Consider the following 16,579-nt stretch of genomic DNA (forward strand, 5'->3'; position numbering starts at 1 on the left):
GCGGAGGTCTTCGTCTCCTCCGACGACGAGGAGGACCAACCACTGCAGCAGCAGCAGTCCACACCGGTGGTGGCGGGCCAGGTGTACGCCGCCACCAATGCAGAGTACGAGGAGCAGATGGAGTTGATGCTCCATTGCTCCATGCTCCACATGAACGGGACGGCTCCGCCACCAGGTGTCGGTGCTAAATCCGGCATATCTCGAGTAGGGCTCCCAAGCTTGATGATCAGAGCTAGATGATAAACAGGGAAAGTAGGGACACGATGTTTACCCAGATTTGGGCCCTCTTGATGAGGTAAAACCCTATGTCTTACTTTTTATTGATTGTGATGGGGTACAGAGTACAGATTGATCTACCTTGAGATCGTGTGAGTTTGTCTAAGCTTTAAACCTTGTAAAGGTGAATGCGTATCTCCTTAAGCGTTAAACCTCAGGGCTTATATAAACGTCGGGGGTACCTAGGGTTTACAAATAGGCGGTTGCAATCTTTAGATATAAGCATGCCGGTTGAAGCACGCTTAAAGTGAATGCCAACTCTTCAGGAAATCTTCATCTTGATCACGCCTTGGCCCAAGGTCGACACGGCCATGTCAACAATCTTCAACGGGTCCTCAGCTCGTCCCATCACTGATGGCCCGACGTGGCAAGCACCCCTAATCTAGGACACTAACAGTAGCCCCGAACTAGTCTTCATGCTGAGGACATCAGACGCCTTCTTTGAGATAATTCCGTATGTTTGAGTCTTTGGCTTCGTAGGCGAGCTCCATATTCCATGTTGGCTCCTAATTCTAAGGTCATGCTTGGCTCTTACCCCCGATGTCGTGGGGTTAACACAGCAGATGCCATAGTGAAAGTACTTAGGTGCGAGGCCATGGCTACGGTGATTAGCTTAAAGGGGTTGAGCGGGACGAGAGACACGAGTTTACCCAGGTTCGGCCCCTCATGATCAAGGTAAAAGCCTACTTCCTGCTTTGTGTTGTATTGCTTGAGTGTCGATTACAAGGGAGCAGATTCGCTTGACCTAGCTATCGATCGATTGTAACTTAACTTTACCCGCTGCAGGGACTCACCTTTATATACACAGGTTGAGGCCCTGGGCTTACAAGAGTCCGGGTCGAGTTATATTTCGTAACTGATTCTGGCTCTAAGTCGCCCTGCCTCCTTGGGCAAGTCGCCATCGGGCGGCTTACACTTCCGGGTCACGCACCGTCTTCTGGCCTTGGGACTCCATCAGGCCCACCTTGTAAGTCGCCTCCCTGGCTTCATATCTTGGTCTCTTGGGCCTGTTTAAGGCTTCATTGTCTAAGTCGCCAACAGCCTAACCTGGACCTTATAGGGCGAGTTACACCGTGGGGTCATATCCCCAACATTAGGCCCCAGATCGATTTGAACTTGTTCACGTCAATCTTCATTGTCTCTGGTTGGTGAGTCTTCTTTGGTTCTCTAAGCGCTTAATCTTGAACATAGCTTCATAACCCGCCATATGAAAGGATGACATCATCTTCATAAATTCAGAAAATCCTCATGACGTCACAGCGGATCTTTTGCATTAATCAACCATTCCGAGGATCGAGCCGTCCTTTTTGTTGTAGCAGTTATTATGCCTCCTCGATTTTCACGCACGCATGTTACTGTGCCCTCTTTTTTCCTTATAAATAGGCATGGGGGCCTGCCTTTTACACCTTCCACCCCGTCGCCTCCACTTCTCTTCTTCCTCGTGACGCCTACTGCCACTACAAAAGAAAAGACACATCCGTGACATTTTGGGCCGAACGAAATTTTTTTCTGTCATGCTTATGACACTTCTATGATGATAATTGTGACAAAACCCGGTATCATCATAGATGTGGTGGGCTCCTACTTCTATGACAAAAAATCATGACAGAAAATGGGCTTTTCGTCCTGGGCGGGCCGGAGACGCAACTGCATGACATTCTTTGGGCCGTCCATGACGGAAAAAACCGTGGTAGAAGCGAGGGTGAAGAAAATATCGGGGAGTTCCCGGATACGGTGGGTGGTCGGGGGCGAGCGATGCGTGTTTCTCTCGTACACGTACGCGCGTGGGTGCGAGGCGTTGGGCTCTAACTGAACCCGAGCAAGGCGTTCGCCTAATGAACCAGAGCGATTGCACTACAGGCTACGCGTTACTGAACCCGAGCGATCAAGCGATTCCTTCGCTACTGGTGCTAACTGAAGCCAATCGAACCTGCTGCCTCTTGATGAATAGTGAGCGTTGTTGGGAGGGTTGGATGAACAGTTCCCGGTGGGGATTGGATGAACAGTACCCTGTGGTAGTAGAGGCCATTGCCGCTGGATGAACAGGACCCCGATCGATCGAGTTGTTTGGGGGTGGATGAACATGACCCCGTGGAGGGCTGGTTGAACAGTAGCCGGTGGAGGGCTGGACGAACAGTAGCCCGTGGAGGGATGGTTGAACAGGACCCAGTGGAGAGGGCTGGTTGAACAATAGCCGGTGGAAGAGCGATGGAGGTTGGATGAACATGAGCCCGTGGATGAACAGTAGCTGATGGAGGCAGGAGGGAGATGTCGTGGATGAACAGTCGCAGGTGGAGGCTGGCGGAGGTCGATGGTGGAGATGAACAGTAGCCCGTGGAGTCCCTATTTGCGGTATGCCACACCCTTCCCGATGATTAGGACCCTCGTTTCGACCGTAGCGCTCCAACACAAGTTCATTTCCTCCATTTTGCGGTACGCCACACCCTTCCGGATCAATAGGACCCGGTTTCGACCGTAGGAGGTCCAAGAGAAGTTTGTTTCCTCCATTTTGTGGTACGCCACACCCCTCCCGGTGAACAGGATCCCGTTTCGACCGTAGGTGGTCGAACACAAGGCCGTTTCCTCCGTTCTGTGGTACGCCGGGCCTCGTTTCGGTTGTTCCGTCCAAGCCAGTTGGCTCCCGATGAACACGATGCATTTCGTTGCCTCTCGATGAACACAACGACACAGTTTCTCCGTTCCGACCCGGCCGATTGGTGCCGATGAACAGGACACCGTCGCTACCTCTCCATGTACACGAGTCCTGGCCGTACGTATGTGCAAGTAGGCGTTCGAGACCCCGCCCGTGCGTATGTACATACGTGTACACGATATAGACAGGACTGCCTGAACATCTACTGCTCCTTACTGGGCCACGGTTCATCGTGGCAGAAAGACTGATGGACTAGTATGTACGTACACATTTGCGACCAGAATGACAACACTATGTAGCTTCGACCGGGTGGGTCCGACTATCAGGGAGGATAAGGAGGCACTTCCTTGCATGCGGAGATGTAGCTGGTGGGTCCGAGCTGACAGGGGGAGGATTCTTTTTTTTGCGCGTAATATGGAGGCACTTCCTTGCGTGCGAAGATGTAGCTGGTGGGTCCATCTGTCAGCCTCACTGCGTACAGTCCTCTTTCGATGGCTGTCGTTCGTTGAACATGTTGACCACGCCGTGCGGACAGCACCAGGCGGTGGACGATGGTGAGCCTAGGAACATGCGAAGGGTAGTACGAGGGTGGACTGGTTTGGCTGCAGTGTGAGGCTGTCGTCGTCGCAGAATAACAGGGGGTGTGGGTGAGTAGAGGGATGGGCTGGCCAGTGGTGGGAGTAGTAGGGGGCGGCGAGGCCTCCGCAGCAGCACAGCCGGCCACGGGAGGCAGGAGCACGCGGTGGTTTGGACGGCTGGAGCAAGAAAATCAGAGGTTGAAGAAGCAGGACGACCGTTGGATGTTAACAATCCAACAGTCACTAGTGATAGAATCGTTTGTTGACTAAGTTGACAAATCCTCCATACGCGCCAACTTAGTAGGGCCACAAGTCAGCCTCCAAATCTGGTGGGCCCCAGCTGTCATGGGGAGCACTCGTTATTTTTTGCTTAATAAGGAGGCACTTCCTTCTGTGGCAAGATATAGCTAGTGGGTCCCAGCTGTCATTGGGAGTATTCATTATTTTTGGCGTAATAAGGAGGTACTTCCTTGCATGCGGCCATGGACCATGTGGGTCCCAACTGTCAACCTCTCCATGTACATCCCTCTTTTGATGTTGTCGTTTGTTGACAACGTTGACCACGCCGTGCCGAGAACACCAGCGCGATGGACGACGGCGAGACTCGGGAAGGGAATGACCCGGAGGCGGCGAAGCCACAACAATGGAGGGATGTGGGTGAGTAGAGGGATGGCCCATTTCATATTACCTTCAAGATTTGCAGCCGTCTTGTAAGAGTTGCAGCCCATCAGGGCATAGAAAAGTAAATAGGCCTGGATTGGGTATTCTTCAGAAAAAATAAACTATGCTCATTTCACAAAGAAAAAATAGCTGGGCTGGTCATGTTGTGAACGTAAAATATAAGCCTGGGCTAGACGGGCCACAGCCCAGCTGAAACCCTGCTACGTCTCAACAATAACAAAAAAAATATTGGTCGAGCAGCTACGTCCCATGTGTCAGCCGATCTTGTGTTGTTCTCTTGCCTATTGACTATATACGCTGACAATGTTGTGGGTCCCAGATGTCAGGAAACCACTAGGAGGAAGCATTTTCTTTTTCTATTAATAGAGGCAAATGTGTCCCATCTTTCGATGAGATGGTGGCTACCGTTTTGGAGGACGTCGACTTTGACGATCCGACTATGAACGTGCGAGGACGTCGCGCCTTAGCGATTGCTAAACCAACTCCGAGAGGTTATTGACCACGCCGGAGCACGATCAACCTGACCACGAAGGTCTGTTTCCTGCAGGCAAACGAAGAACAAGCAAGAAACTTAAGATTGCAATCTGGATATTGCGAATATAAGAGGAAAGCTTTATTGATCAAGGTGGGGGTCTGTGACGCCTTTGTCTGGTCGTTGAACACAAACAAAGTACGCGAAGTTGCAGCTATGGCGAACTTTAATCTAAACAAAACCCAAAGTCTAAACGATGCCCTGAGGGCTGTATATATGGAGGAAGAGGGGGGAATTTTGTGGCCCTTGAGGAAGGGATCCGAAATCAACCCTAACTTTTGTTTCCCCACACATACGGACTCTAAAAACAACCTATAATGAAGTAGTTCGAAATTACATGGGCCTGGCCCAATAATAAGGTGACGCAACACCTAGAATAGCCTCTGGACGAAATTTATAAAGTGGCATCTTGTATATTTCGTCCAAGGCTTCTTGCACTGCTTATGGTGGCTTCATAATCTTGAAATCATCACTTGTAACTCCGTTCTTGTCCCCCTTGCGCATGCCATCATCTCCATGCTTGGTCTTGCTCCAGTGTTCATCCCTCTTATCCATGCCAGGCCCTTCATTTGTAAGCAAAACAAATGTATCCAATTTAGGCAGCATCATATTCTCATGAACATTAGAATCATTACCAAGAAATGGAACTGCCTGATAATTTAATTGGCATGCGCGAGCTCTAGTAATTGGTCCAGTATGTATAGCGGCAGGAGCTGTGGGTGTAACAATGGTATTGATGTCCTCATCATCCTCCACTTCCTGAAATGAAGTCGTCCTCGACGGAAGCTCATCTTCCTCACCCAAATTAGGCTTCAAATCTGCAATGTTAAAAGTGGGACTAACCCCAAAATCTGCAGGCAGTTCAAGTTTATATGCATTATCATTTATTTTTTCTAACACCTTAAAAGGACCATCAACACGTGGCATTAGTTTTGATTTGTGCAAATCAGGAAATCTATCCTTACACAAATGTAACCAAACAAGATCTCCAGGTGCAAACACAACATGTTCTCTACCCTTATCTCCAGCAAGTTTATATTTAGCATTCATATGCTCAATGTTTTCCTTAGTTAACTCATGCATTTTTAAAATCAATTCAGCACGTTGTTTAGCATCAAAGTTAACCTTCTCCGAAGATGGAAGAGGCAACAAATCAATAGGTGCATGAGGTAGGAAACCATACATAATTTCAAAAGGGCACATCTTAGTAGTAGAATGCAATGAACGATTATAAGCAAATTCAATACGAGGCAAACATTCTTCCCACATTTTCTTATTATTCTTCAAAACAGCCCTAAGCATAGTAGACAATGTTCTATTGACTACCTCAGTTTGTCCATCAGTTTGGGGGTGACAAGTAGTACTAAAAAGCAGTTTAGTCCCCAACTTGGCCCATAAACATCTCCGAAAGTGGCTAAGAAATTCAGTATCATGATCTGAAACAATAGTATTTGGCACACCATGCAAGCGAATAATTTCACGAAAGAACAGATCAGCAACATTAGCAGCATCATCGCTTTTATGACATGGTATGAAGTGTGCCATTTTTGAAAATCTATCCACGACAACAAATATGCTATCCCTCCCCTTCTTTGTTCGAGGTAATCCTAAAACAAAATCCATAGATATATCCTCCCAAGGAACACTAGGTATAGGCAAAGGCATATATAAACCATGAGGATTGAGTCATGACTTAGCTTTTTGGCATGTAGTGCAGCGAGCAACAAAACGCTCAACATCCCGTCTCATCTTTGGCCAAAAGAAATGTGTAGCAAGTACGTCCTCCGTCTTCTTCACGCCAAAGTGTCCCATTAATCCTCCTCCTCATCAACAGCAGGAGCCACCGAAGTATCAACAGCAGCACCAACAGTTTGGCCAGGCTCAAGAGGGACACGACTCGCTCGGCGGAGGGCTGTTTCGCGACATGGAGGTAGTCGTCGTTGTTGTTGTTATTGTTGTTGTTGTTGTTGTTGTTGCTGCTGCAGAGGTGCAGCAAGTGCAACCGGTGGTGGTTGTGGAAGATGCGCAAGCAGTTCATTAAATTTGTTATCGAGCTTTGTTTCAAACAACTTCTCCATGCCATCTATCTTCTCCATGGCCTCTTCAAATCTGTTTAGCACATCTCCCACCTGGCCACTCATCATTTGCTGAAATTTATCATGCAACTCCTTGTTCGTCATGTTCTCCCAGTCAATCTCGTCGGCTTGTGATCCTGCCATGGTTAGGAGCAATAGAAACACAGAAGGAAAGGATCATATAGACTACTAGAAAATGGTGGTGCTGGGGTGTCACAAATCCGTCAAGCAAATCTCAAATTCTTACCAGTTCTTACCCAGCAGCAGCTGGTGATCGGCAACCGTTGTAGTCAAAACTCTCAAAGCTTGGATAGAGCGATTACCAGGGAGAGTCAAACGCACGACGTAGATGTATGTGGAGCTGGAAAGGCTTATAATATGGTAGCAAAAATGTTAGCAATAACCAATTCAGAGATGCAAAGCTGAATAAACGCTCAACGACGGTACTGTGCTGGTCCTAGGCTAGACCGTGCTAGAGAGGCGAGCCTAGAACACTAACAGAATCACGGTTCTGCACGTAAACAAGGGAAAAGCACACTCTGAATTTTTTCGCACGTTTTTTTCGCTCTTTTTTTTTGCGCTCCTCTTTTTTTTTGCGAAAACTCACTATTATGACGAGTGTCTCAAAACTCTTCCCAAGTCAAACTAACAGGATAGGCACGAAATGTTTTTGACATTTTTTTCAGAAAACATGGCAGCGACGACGAAAAAGTGCGACAAAAAATCACTATGATGGCGAGTGTCTCAAAACGCTCCTTGGGACCTAAAACCAGGATAGGGAAAAAATATTTCCAGTGACCGATTTTTTTTCCGAAACCTACTCAGGCAAGGAAACACGAATCGGAAAATAGATGGATCTCGAAAACAAACTAATATCAAAAGAACTCGGATTGGTGGTGGATATATGATGGTACGATATGACACTGGTGGTGGTATATGGCAGCGATGGTGGTATATGGATACAGATTGGTGGTGGTATATGGATACGGATTGGTGGTGGTATATGGATACGGATTGGTGGCGGATAAGCGGTGGTGGTAGATGGCAGGAGCGATGACGATGGTGCGGCGGCGGCGTGACAACTGTGACAAAACTCAAAACTCTAAAGGACTAAACGCTAAGACCAGCAACTTGACACGATGATGCAACCGCAAATTCAACAATGTAAAACCCTAAAAAGATTATGCAAAGGCTCAAATTGGTTCGGAGATGAGGAACTAACACTATTTTTTTGTGGCTTTTTTGTGGACAATAGGTATGAAGAACATACTCGATCTAAACTACAAAAAACTGTAAAATCTCACCGAGCAACCTGAAAATCTGATACCACTTGATAGATGCAAAGGTGTCCCGTCTTTCGATGAGATGGTGGCTACCGTTTTGGAGGAAGTCGACTTTGACGATCCGACTACGAACGTGCGAGGATGTCGCGCCTTAGCAATCGCTAAACCAACTCTGAGAGGTTATTGACCACGCCGAAGCACGATCAACCTAGCCATGAAGGTATGTTTCCTGCAGGCAAACGAAGAACAAGCAAGAAACTTAAGATTGCAATCTGGATATTGCGAATATAAGAGGAAAGCTTTATTGATCAAGGTGGGGTTCTGTGACGCCTTTGTCTGGTCGCTGAACACAAACGAAGTACGCGAAGTTGCAGCTATGGCGAACTTTAATCTAAACAAAAACCAAAGTCTAAATGATGCCCTAAGGGCTGTATATATGGAGGAAGAGGGGGGAATTTCGTGGCCCTCGAGGAAGGGGTCCGAAACCAACCCTAACTCTTGTTTCCCCACACATACGAACTCTAAAAACAGCCTATAATGAAGTATTTCGAAATTACATGGGCCTGGCCCAATAATAAGGTGACGCAACACCTAAAATAGCCTCTGGACGAATTTTATGAAGTGGCATCTTGTATATTTCGTCCAAGGCTTCCTGCACTCCTTATGGTGGCTTCATAGTCTTGAAATCATCACTTGTAACTCCGTTCTTGTTCCCCTTGCGCATACCATCATCTCCATGCTTGGTCTTGCTCCAGTGTTCATCCCTCTTATCCATGCCAGGCCCTTCATTTGTAAGCAAAACAAATGTATCCAATTTAGGCAGCATCATATTCTCATGAACATTAGAATCATTACCAAGAAACGAAAGTACATGATAATTTAATTGGTGTGCGTGAGCTCTAGTAATTGGTCAAGTATGTATAGCAGCAGGAGTTATGGGTGTAACAATGGTATTGATGTCCTCATCATATACGCTGACAATGGAATATACATAACAAAAAAATGAGGAACTTCCTTGCGTACGGCCATGGACATAGTGGGCCCCTACTGTCATCCTCTCCACGTGCAGTCCTCTCCCGATTCCTCTTGTTTGTTGACCATGTTGACAACGTGAGAGGGCGGTGCTGTGATGAGCGCACCAAAGCACGCGGAGGACAATGGCGAGGCCTCCGGCGTCGGTGTTAACTATTTAGGAGACGGTGGGGCGGTGATGCGTCCGCTGATGCGCAGCCAGCCGTGGGAGGCGGAAGCAGGCGGCCCCGCTGGTGCTGGTTTGGTTTTGGCGGCTGGAGGAAGATAGGACGGAAGAAACATGACAGACTGTAAAAGCAGTCGGAGTACTTAACAACCTTAACTAAAACCAGCATGGGCACTTAACAATCATAGCTGAAAGCAATATGAGTACTTATACAGGTTCAACCGTACAAAGCACGCCTCGAACAGTGCTACTTTGCCTACAGTTAACCAAGGGTGAGGCCACCAAGCCCCAGGACAATGCCCAGGCGCCACCCCGCGCATCCACAACCTTCTAAAAGCGGCTTCATCTCGCAATGTGGTCAATAAACAGGGTATTCGCTTTAGAGCCATGGAAAAGCATGAACATAACCTTCTGTCTTATTCTCCAAGATGGACGGGCCTTCATTATTTGAGACCACCCATGAATAAGTATGTTTTCACCTCCAAGGGGAATGGAGTAGGTCAACATAAACATCATGTTGTGACCAAGTGCAAGTCTGACCCGACCATGGTCAGGCATCTGTATAGGAACAATAGAACTAGGCAGTTTCTGTTTCAAGAAGATCACAACTGTAAAACTATGTATAAGCAAGAGTTTATGAACAACATATAGAACAGAAAACAACTCGTACAATAAGTTTCTCGACACAGTTGGACCTGTTCAACGTGTGCAGCAGTGGCAAACATATCCATGTGGCCTTCCACCATTGAAACGCCCCACAAGGACCTCAAGACGATCAATAAAGTGTAGGAACTTGTGGATGTCGTCCTAGTCAACTTCAGTGCCATCAGTAATAGTCGAGTTCTTATAGAATAACAAACGAGTAGCCTGCTTAACTTTGAAATAACCTACACGTGCCACCAATTATAAGAAATATTAGTTAGAAGTAGCATCTTCGTGAGAGATTCGTTGCTACTTCTAAAGTTAAATCGTGATTAGTTAGACAGAATAGGTGGATTAAGAAGTAATCAAGGCAACAAGCACGAACCAGATTCAAAACTAACATGGATGAACAATTGGAACGGCGTCGGGGTGGAAGATCACAGTGAAGATGAGACCAGGTTCTGCTATTTCCATCAACATTCGTGCGCCAACTTTCAGTCCGTAACACTTGAGAAAGTTTATCCAAGTTCGCCCATAAAAAAGCAGCGATCTTCTTGGTTCATGAACCCAACTCGGAACTTATAACCATGGCTTGTCTTCAAGGTGACCATTAAACTAGTGTATTCAGTTATGGCAAGGCCGAGCATCTTGAGTACATGTGTTCTGGCAGAGCAAGGAATGCACTGCAGGAAAAATATTATGAGAACATAATGTATTCCCTATCCAAATCTAGAAATAATTTCCTCCTTCATGTCAGTGTTGACCACGGTACCAGTACCTTTTATCCAAATATAGCAATCAAATTTCCAAATTAGTTGAAAACATGTTAAAAAAAACCACCCTCCCGGATAGAAAAGAGGATTCTAGGAACATACTTTGCGTGTTTTAAAATTCCGTGTTAGGATGAGAAGGAAGAAGTGTGGCATCTCGCCGAGGGCGCAGAAACCTGTAGGGTCCTCGCACTTTGGGCACTGCAAACGAAACACACTAGATTCAGTAGGAAGAAAAATGCGTCAACGGCGGCGGCTGCCATCCTAGGATTACCCGCAACCAAGAGACTTGGATTTATCGGGGATGGATGAAGAATTCGTACCTGGTTCTCCATGAGAAAACCATATGCAATAGCCGAGAGGGGGTTTTCTCTGAACAAGCAGACGAGGGAGAAGGGGATTCAGGCCTAGTGAAATATTGTTGCTTTGTCTGTCCAGCTTACTGCTAAAGCTAGAAAGGTGGGGGTTTTTGTGATTTGACGGCTCATTGGGCATTACTTAGGCGCTACGACCGGGGTGAGTCTACCGTGCAGTTGTGCACTATAATTTGGTGCATGGCACGTGGACCCCGTTGCCGGATGCCCCACATATCAGCGAAAGGAAGTAGAAATGCAGGAGTAACTAGTTACACATAAATATATTTTTGAAAGAGATATACTCCCTCTGTAAAGAAATATAAAAATATTTTATATCACAACTTTATACATAAGAAAAGTGAAGGGGAATATACATAACATAATATGGGGGTTCAGCTGAGAATATAATACTCAGACAGGCTCATAGTTCTAGACTTTGGGCCACAGGCCGGTGGGCCTGCATGTTTGGGGGGCCATGTGTTCTACCTCAGCGCTTTTCATATTGCAAGCGATCGGTACGGCGCTGGTTTTAGATGTTGTCGCAAGGCGAATACACAAAATTGAATAAAGCACGATAGCTCTTACAGTTCCTAACTAGCAATCAGAGTTGCAATCCTATCAACGATATTCTACGTGATGAATAATATTGTCGTACTACTTATACACACAGGAAACTTGTTTCACCCATGCCAGATTATTACATCAAAATCTCTCAGAGGATAGATCAGTTTGGCAGTTGTGTGTTGCTACTGAAGAATTTCAAAGTTGATTTGGACCAGATCTCATTGCCAAGAAAGTTCGATTTTGGCATCATCCCCTACCACAAGATTTGATTTAGATTTGAACCTTGACCATCCTTTAGCATCAATCATCATGCGACCATCCTTTGTACTTATGGTATATTGAACAGGTTCATTCACACCAAGGCTGTGCATTGTAAGAGAAACTTGGCCACGGTCGCCCGGATTATTGAACGACTCCCTTGTTGCTCTAGGAATTCTCTGTTTGCAAACAAGAAGAAATACACAAACAGTTAGATCAACACAGAGAATCATGTGAAACAACATGGAAAGAAAAAACGAAGCACTTGGGCAGCCAATGCTTACCAAGAAGGTGGAGATGTCGGTTTTTGTAAGGACTTTGGTATATGCAATGCGAACTGTAGCCCAATCTGTTGCCGGTGCAACTGCTGGTTCCATTGCCGCTACACGGGCCGGAGCAGATGCAAGTGCAAGTGTTGGAGCAGGTGCCGGAGCCGTTACTGGTGCCCGTGCCAGTGCGACTGGTAGTGGCGCTACTACTGCCGGAGATGGTGCTCCTTGTGAAGCTCGTGCCGGTGTCGGATCAGGTGCCGGTGTCGATGCCCAATCCTCTGGTAGATCAGCCTGATCCGTTGACGCGGTCGGTGCACAATCCTCAGGTGGATCTGATTGAGATGATGCCGCTGTCAGTGCTAGAGTAAGTGTCATTGGAGAAGGTGACGGTGCTCGATCCGTTGCTGAAGGTGGTACCGATGTGCGAGACAGCAATGATCGTGTCTGGTCTGCTATGATCAGCTTTCTAACTTGACTAGGCTCCGTGACCGTGATCCAGTTTCTTCATTTCTTTTAAACGCGAGAAGGACTAATTGTGGCGTCTTTGTTAAACCAAACTGAAGTTCATCATAGGGCTTCAGATTGTACTAAGACAACAGACTGATCCAATTGTGTCTAGTAATATAAGTGATGGACAATGCCTTCATTACTGACACGACATAAGAAGTGAAACCTGCAAAAATAACCATCATAGAGCAAACCAAACGGTTTATTCTATGATGAATGTCACATGGCAAAACCTGCATCGTAAAATTGCAGCAAAAGGAAGACAATATGACATTAAATTAATAAGATTTAGACAGAAAATTAGTAAGATTTACTTGATGTGACACGAGTGAATCCTTACCAAGAAATCACCATGTTCAAGTTCTAAACAGAAGATTGATCGTCCAACTATGCATGGCATGCAGGGCCCCCTCTTACTCTCACAAGCAGGACAGTCCAAAGGCCATGACAAATCGTATGGACCATACATCCATGGGACTGGAAATCCTAATGGGTGCGATAAACCCTGCAATGCATACAGATATTGGAGTTTAACCATAATTTATAAACAGTCCTCACAAAAAAGATGATCTGGATACTTCAAAATATGCAGACTGAATTGAGTGGACAGACATTAACATAGACTGTTCTCAGGACTAACCACACACCAAAAGCGGCAGTACTAAACAATACAGGGTTCACACACACAAATCAAGTACTGAACAATAGTACTTACTACAGACAAGCAAAGTTGCACTAATTAAACTCTGCAGACTATTTCTTGCCACTGACCTACGGGGTTGTCGGTGTACTAAAGTATGGGCACTCCTTTGTACCCCTTACTTGTGCGCGGGCAGTCAGAGCCACGGGCCGAAGCCACACTTAGCAGGGCGGAGACAGGAAATCAGAGCCACAAACACAGAAACAATCAGCACAATGCCAAAGACCGAGACCACAGAGAGCAGATGGACGAAGCAGGTTTCCCCGGTAAGACCCTTGCCGGGGTGGCTCGCCCGCACCAGCGGAGTGAGCCACCCTCGAACCCACGGTCTCCAGCACCATCAACCACATTGGGCCAGGGCTCGGGAGGCACCTCCATGGTGGCATGCAGATCTTTGTGAAGACAAAGAATATTCAAGATCAGATGAGGATCAGAAGGCAACGATCCTCGACAAGATTCTTGCCAAGGAAACCCACAAGACCCCCGGCAAGATCCTTGCCGGGGACGACAGTGCGCCATGGCAAGACCCTTGCCGGGCCACCCGGCAAGGCCCTTGCCAAGGGCGTCAGCAGGGCCACTGCGAGGCCCGCACCAACCAAGTCTCCACCACCGTTCACATGCAGCTGCCAGCCCAACCAGCTGGGCAGGCACCTGTGTGGCAACATGCAGCCTCTAGGCCAATTCAGCACACGCCTGCATGGCGGCATGCAGAGCTTCGTGGAGGCTCCACCACCGCACCACCTTAGCTGCTTGCCTGCCTACATGGCGCCGCATGCATCGCTGGCCAGGGCGCGTGTCGAAGCGAGGAGGAGTGGCGACAGACGGGATAGGCCTCGGCGCCTCGCTCCCGTACCCGATAAGGCAAGAGGACACCTGAGCTACACATTAAATGCATCTTGTCCTGTAATACGAGCGATAAGCTCATGGCACTGTAGGCCTTTCCACCTCCTGTGTGCCATTGTGGCAGCCCCTTTCGACTATAAAAGGAGGCCCATGGCATACTGGAGAGGGATTCGGCTCTTTTGAACCACGTAGCCACGGTAGCTAGTTCAAGAGCTCAAGAACACTCAATACATCCACCAAAGCAGGACTAGGGTTTTACGCATCCTCGCGGCCCAAACCTGGGTAAACGACCTTTGTGCTGATTGCTAATCCTGCTCTTCTCACAGCCCTGCGCCCCCGCAACCGCAGAAGGGATCCTTGTGATCCCATAGGTGTCATTTCCCACCGACATCTTTGGCGCGCCAGGTAGGGGGCGCGCAATTGTGAGAATCTGGTCTAGTAGTTGGCCTAGCAGTTCTTCGTCGCCATGGCTCCTAAGAAGAAGACGACCACGGCGATCGGTTCGTCCGGGACCGGACTACCAGTACCGGTGCGGACCAGTAGCGGGCCAGCCCGGCCTGCGAACATCCACATCACCCTGGCAGTCCAGGCCTGCTGAGCAGCGTCGTTCGTATGCCAGGCGATGAGCCACGCGTCGCGAGCTCCAGGGATGGAGTCGGGCCCCTGCAGGCGGCGCGGGGCCCTCCAGGGGCATCGTTGCGCCGCCAGACGGCAGCACGGCAACCTCCAAGACACCAACACCAGCGCCCACGGCGCGCTCTTCTCAGGTCGTGCACGATGAGCAGCGCCGCCCTGCTGGTGACCCTGGGAGCCGCCCTGGGAAGAGTCCCATGTGCTCTTCACATGATGAGGAGGGCCAGCATGCGCGCCGAGGTGCTGGCGGAGGTGGCGGACAATAGCGGGGCCGTGATGGGGCTCCTTCTAACGCGGTTAGAAGTCGAAGCGCATCGCGGCCCACACAGCTTTCGCCGCCGCCCACGCCAGCAGAAGCCCTAGCATGCACGCAACTACTCCTCGACTTTCCTCCCGCTGCGGAGAAGCTTGACGAGTGGAGGGCCACCGTCCGGAGCCTCGTCGGCATTGCTAACAACAATGAGTTGCGGCCGGCGGGACCCGTAGGCCGTCGCTCCGTCGAGCCACCGCATGCCAGCGGAGGTCGGGCCGGAGGTGATGCGACCATGGTGCACTCCCCTCCCCCATACCGGCCACCGCGGGTGTCGGTCCGTCGCGACGACGCTCATGATGATATTTCCATAGCGTCGTCTGACCCGCGAACCCACGGCGATCAGCGTGAAGTTCTTTGGGAGCAAGCTCATGAAGACGCTCGAACCACCATCGAGCACCGGCGCGACGCGCGCCACCAGTCGAACAGGCGGGCAGGGCTCACTACGGACCACCCAGCACCGGGAGGCTACGGTGGCCTACCCTACGAGGTGGGGTGTCCGGCCTTCACCCATGAGCTGCGGTAGTTCCAGTGGCCCTCCCACCGCATGTTCAAGCCCGACGTTGGCGAGAAGTACAACGACAAGACTTACCTGTCGGAGTTCCTCAGCATCTCAACCATCGCGATGCAAGCTGCTGGGGCCCGCGATGATAAGGTGCTTGCCAATTACTTCCCGTTGGCACTCAAGCCCAATGATATGTCATGGTTGATGCACTTGCCGGTGGACTCCATTTCTTCTTGGGCGGATCTGTGTCATGAGTTTGTTGGCGCCTTTACTGGAGGCCACCAAGCTCATGGCCAGCCGAGTGGCTTGCATATCATCCCCCAAAAAGAAGGAGGAAACTTGCGTAAGTACATCCAAAGGTTCAGCCGAGTGCAGTACAACATTCCCGACGTTCATCATGCCGTCGTGATCAGTGCATTCCATCAGAATGTGCGCAATCGCAAGATGCATGAGGAGCTAGTGATGAACAAGGTCAAGGATGTGGCCGAGCTTTATGTCCTAGCCAATCGGTGCGCTCGTGCTGAAGAGGGAAGGAAGTACCCCGGCGAAGGCGCCAGCGCGGAAACCGACTCCACGGATGATACCGCCACCCCAGCGAAGAAGGGCCGACGCCGTAACAGGAAGCACAAGGGCAAGACCGTGCTTGCTGTCGAGGGGTCCGGCGATACCGGCGCCACCAAGAAAGCCAAGGCGAGCGACCCCGACAAGGAGGTTGCCAGGTGTGTCGCTTGCCGGGCCTTGGCGGCTGCCGATAAGCCTGGGGGCTCCGATAAGCACTATTGCAAGATCCACCGCACCAAGGGCCATGATCTCTAGAACTGCCGCCAAGTGGAGCTGCTCGCTGAGAAGCAGAAAGCCGAGTATGAGCGGCGGGACAAGGAGAAGGGCCAAGAGGGTGCCGAGGGATTTGGCAAGAGGCGTGGCGGCCAAGGAGGCCGTGGCG

Source organism: Triticum aestivum, chromosome 2A (genome assembly GCF_018294505.1).
Source record: "Triticum aestivum cultivar Chinese Spring chromosome 2A, IWGSC CS RefSeq v2.1, whole genome shotgun sequence".
Classification (NCBI taxonomy): Eukaryota; Viridiplantae; Streptophyta; class Magnoliopsida; order Poales; family Poaceae; genus Triticum; species Triticum aestivum.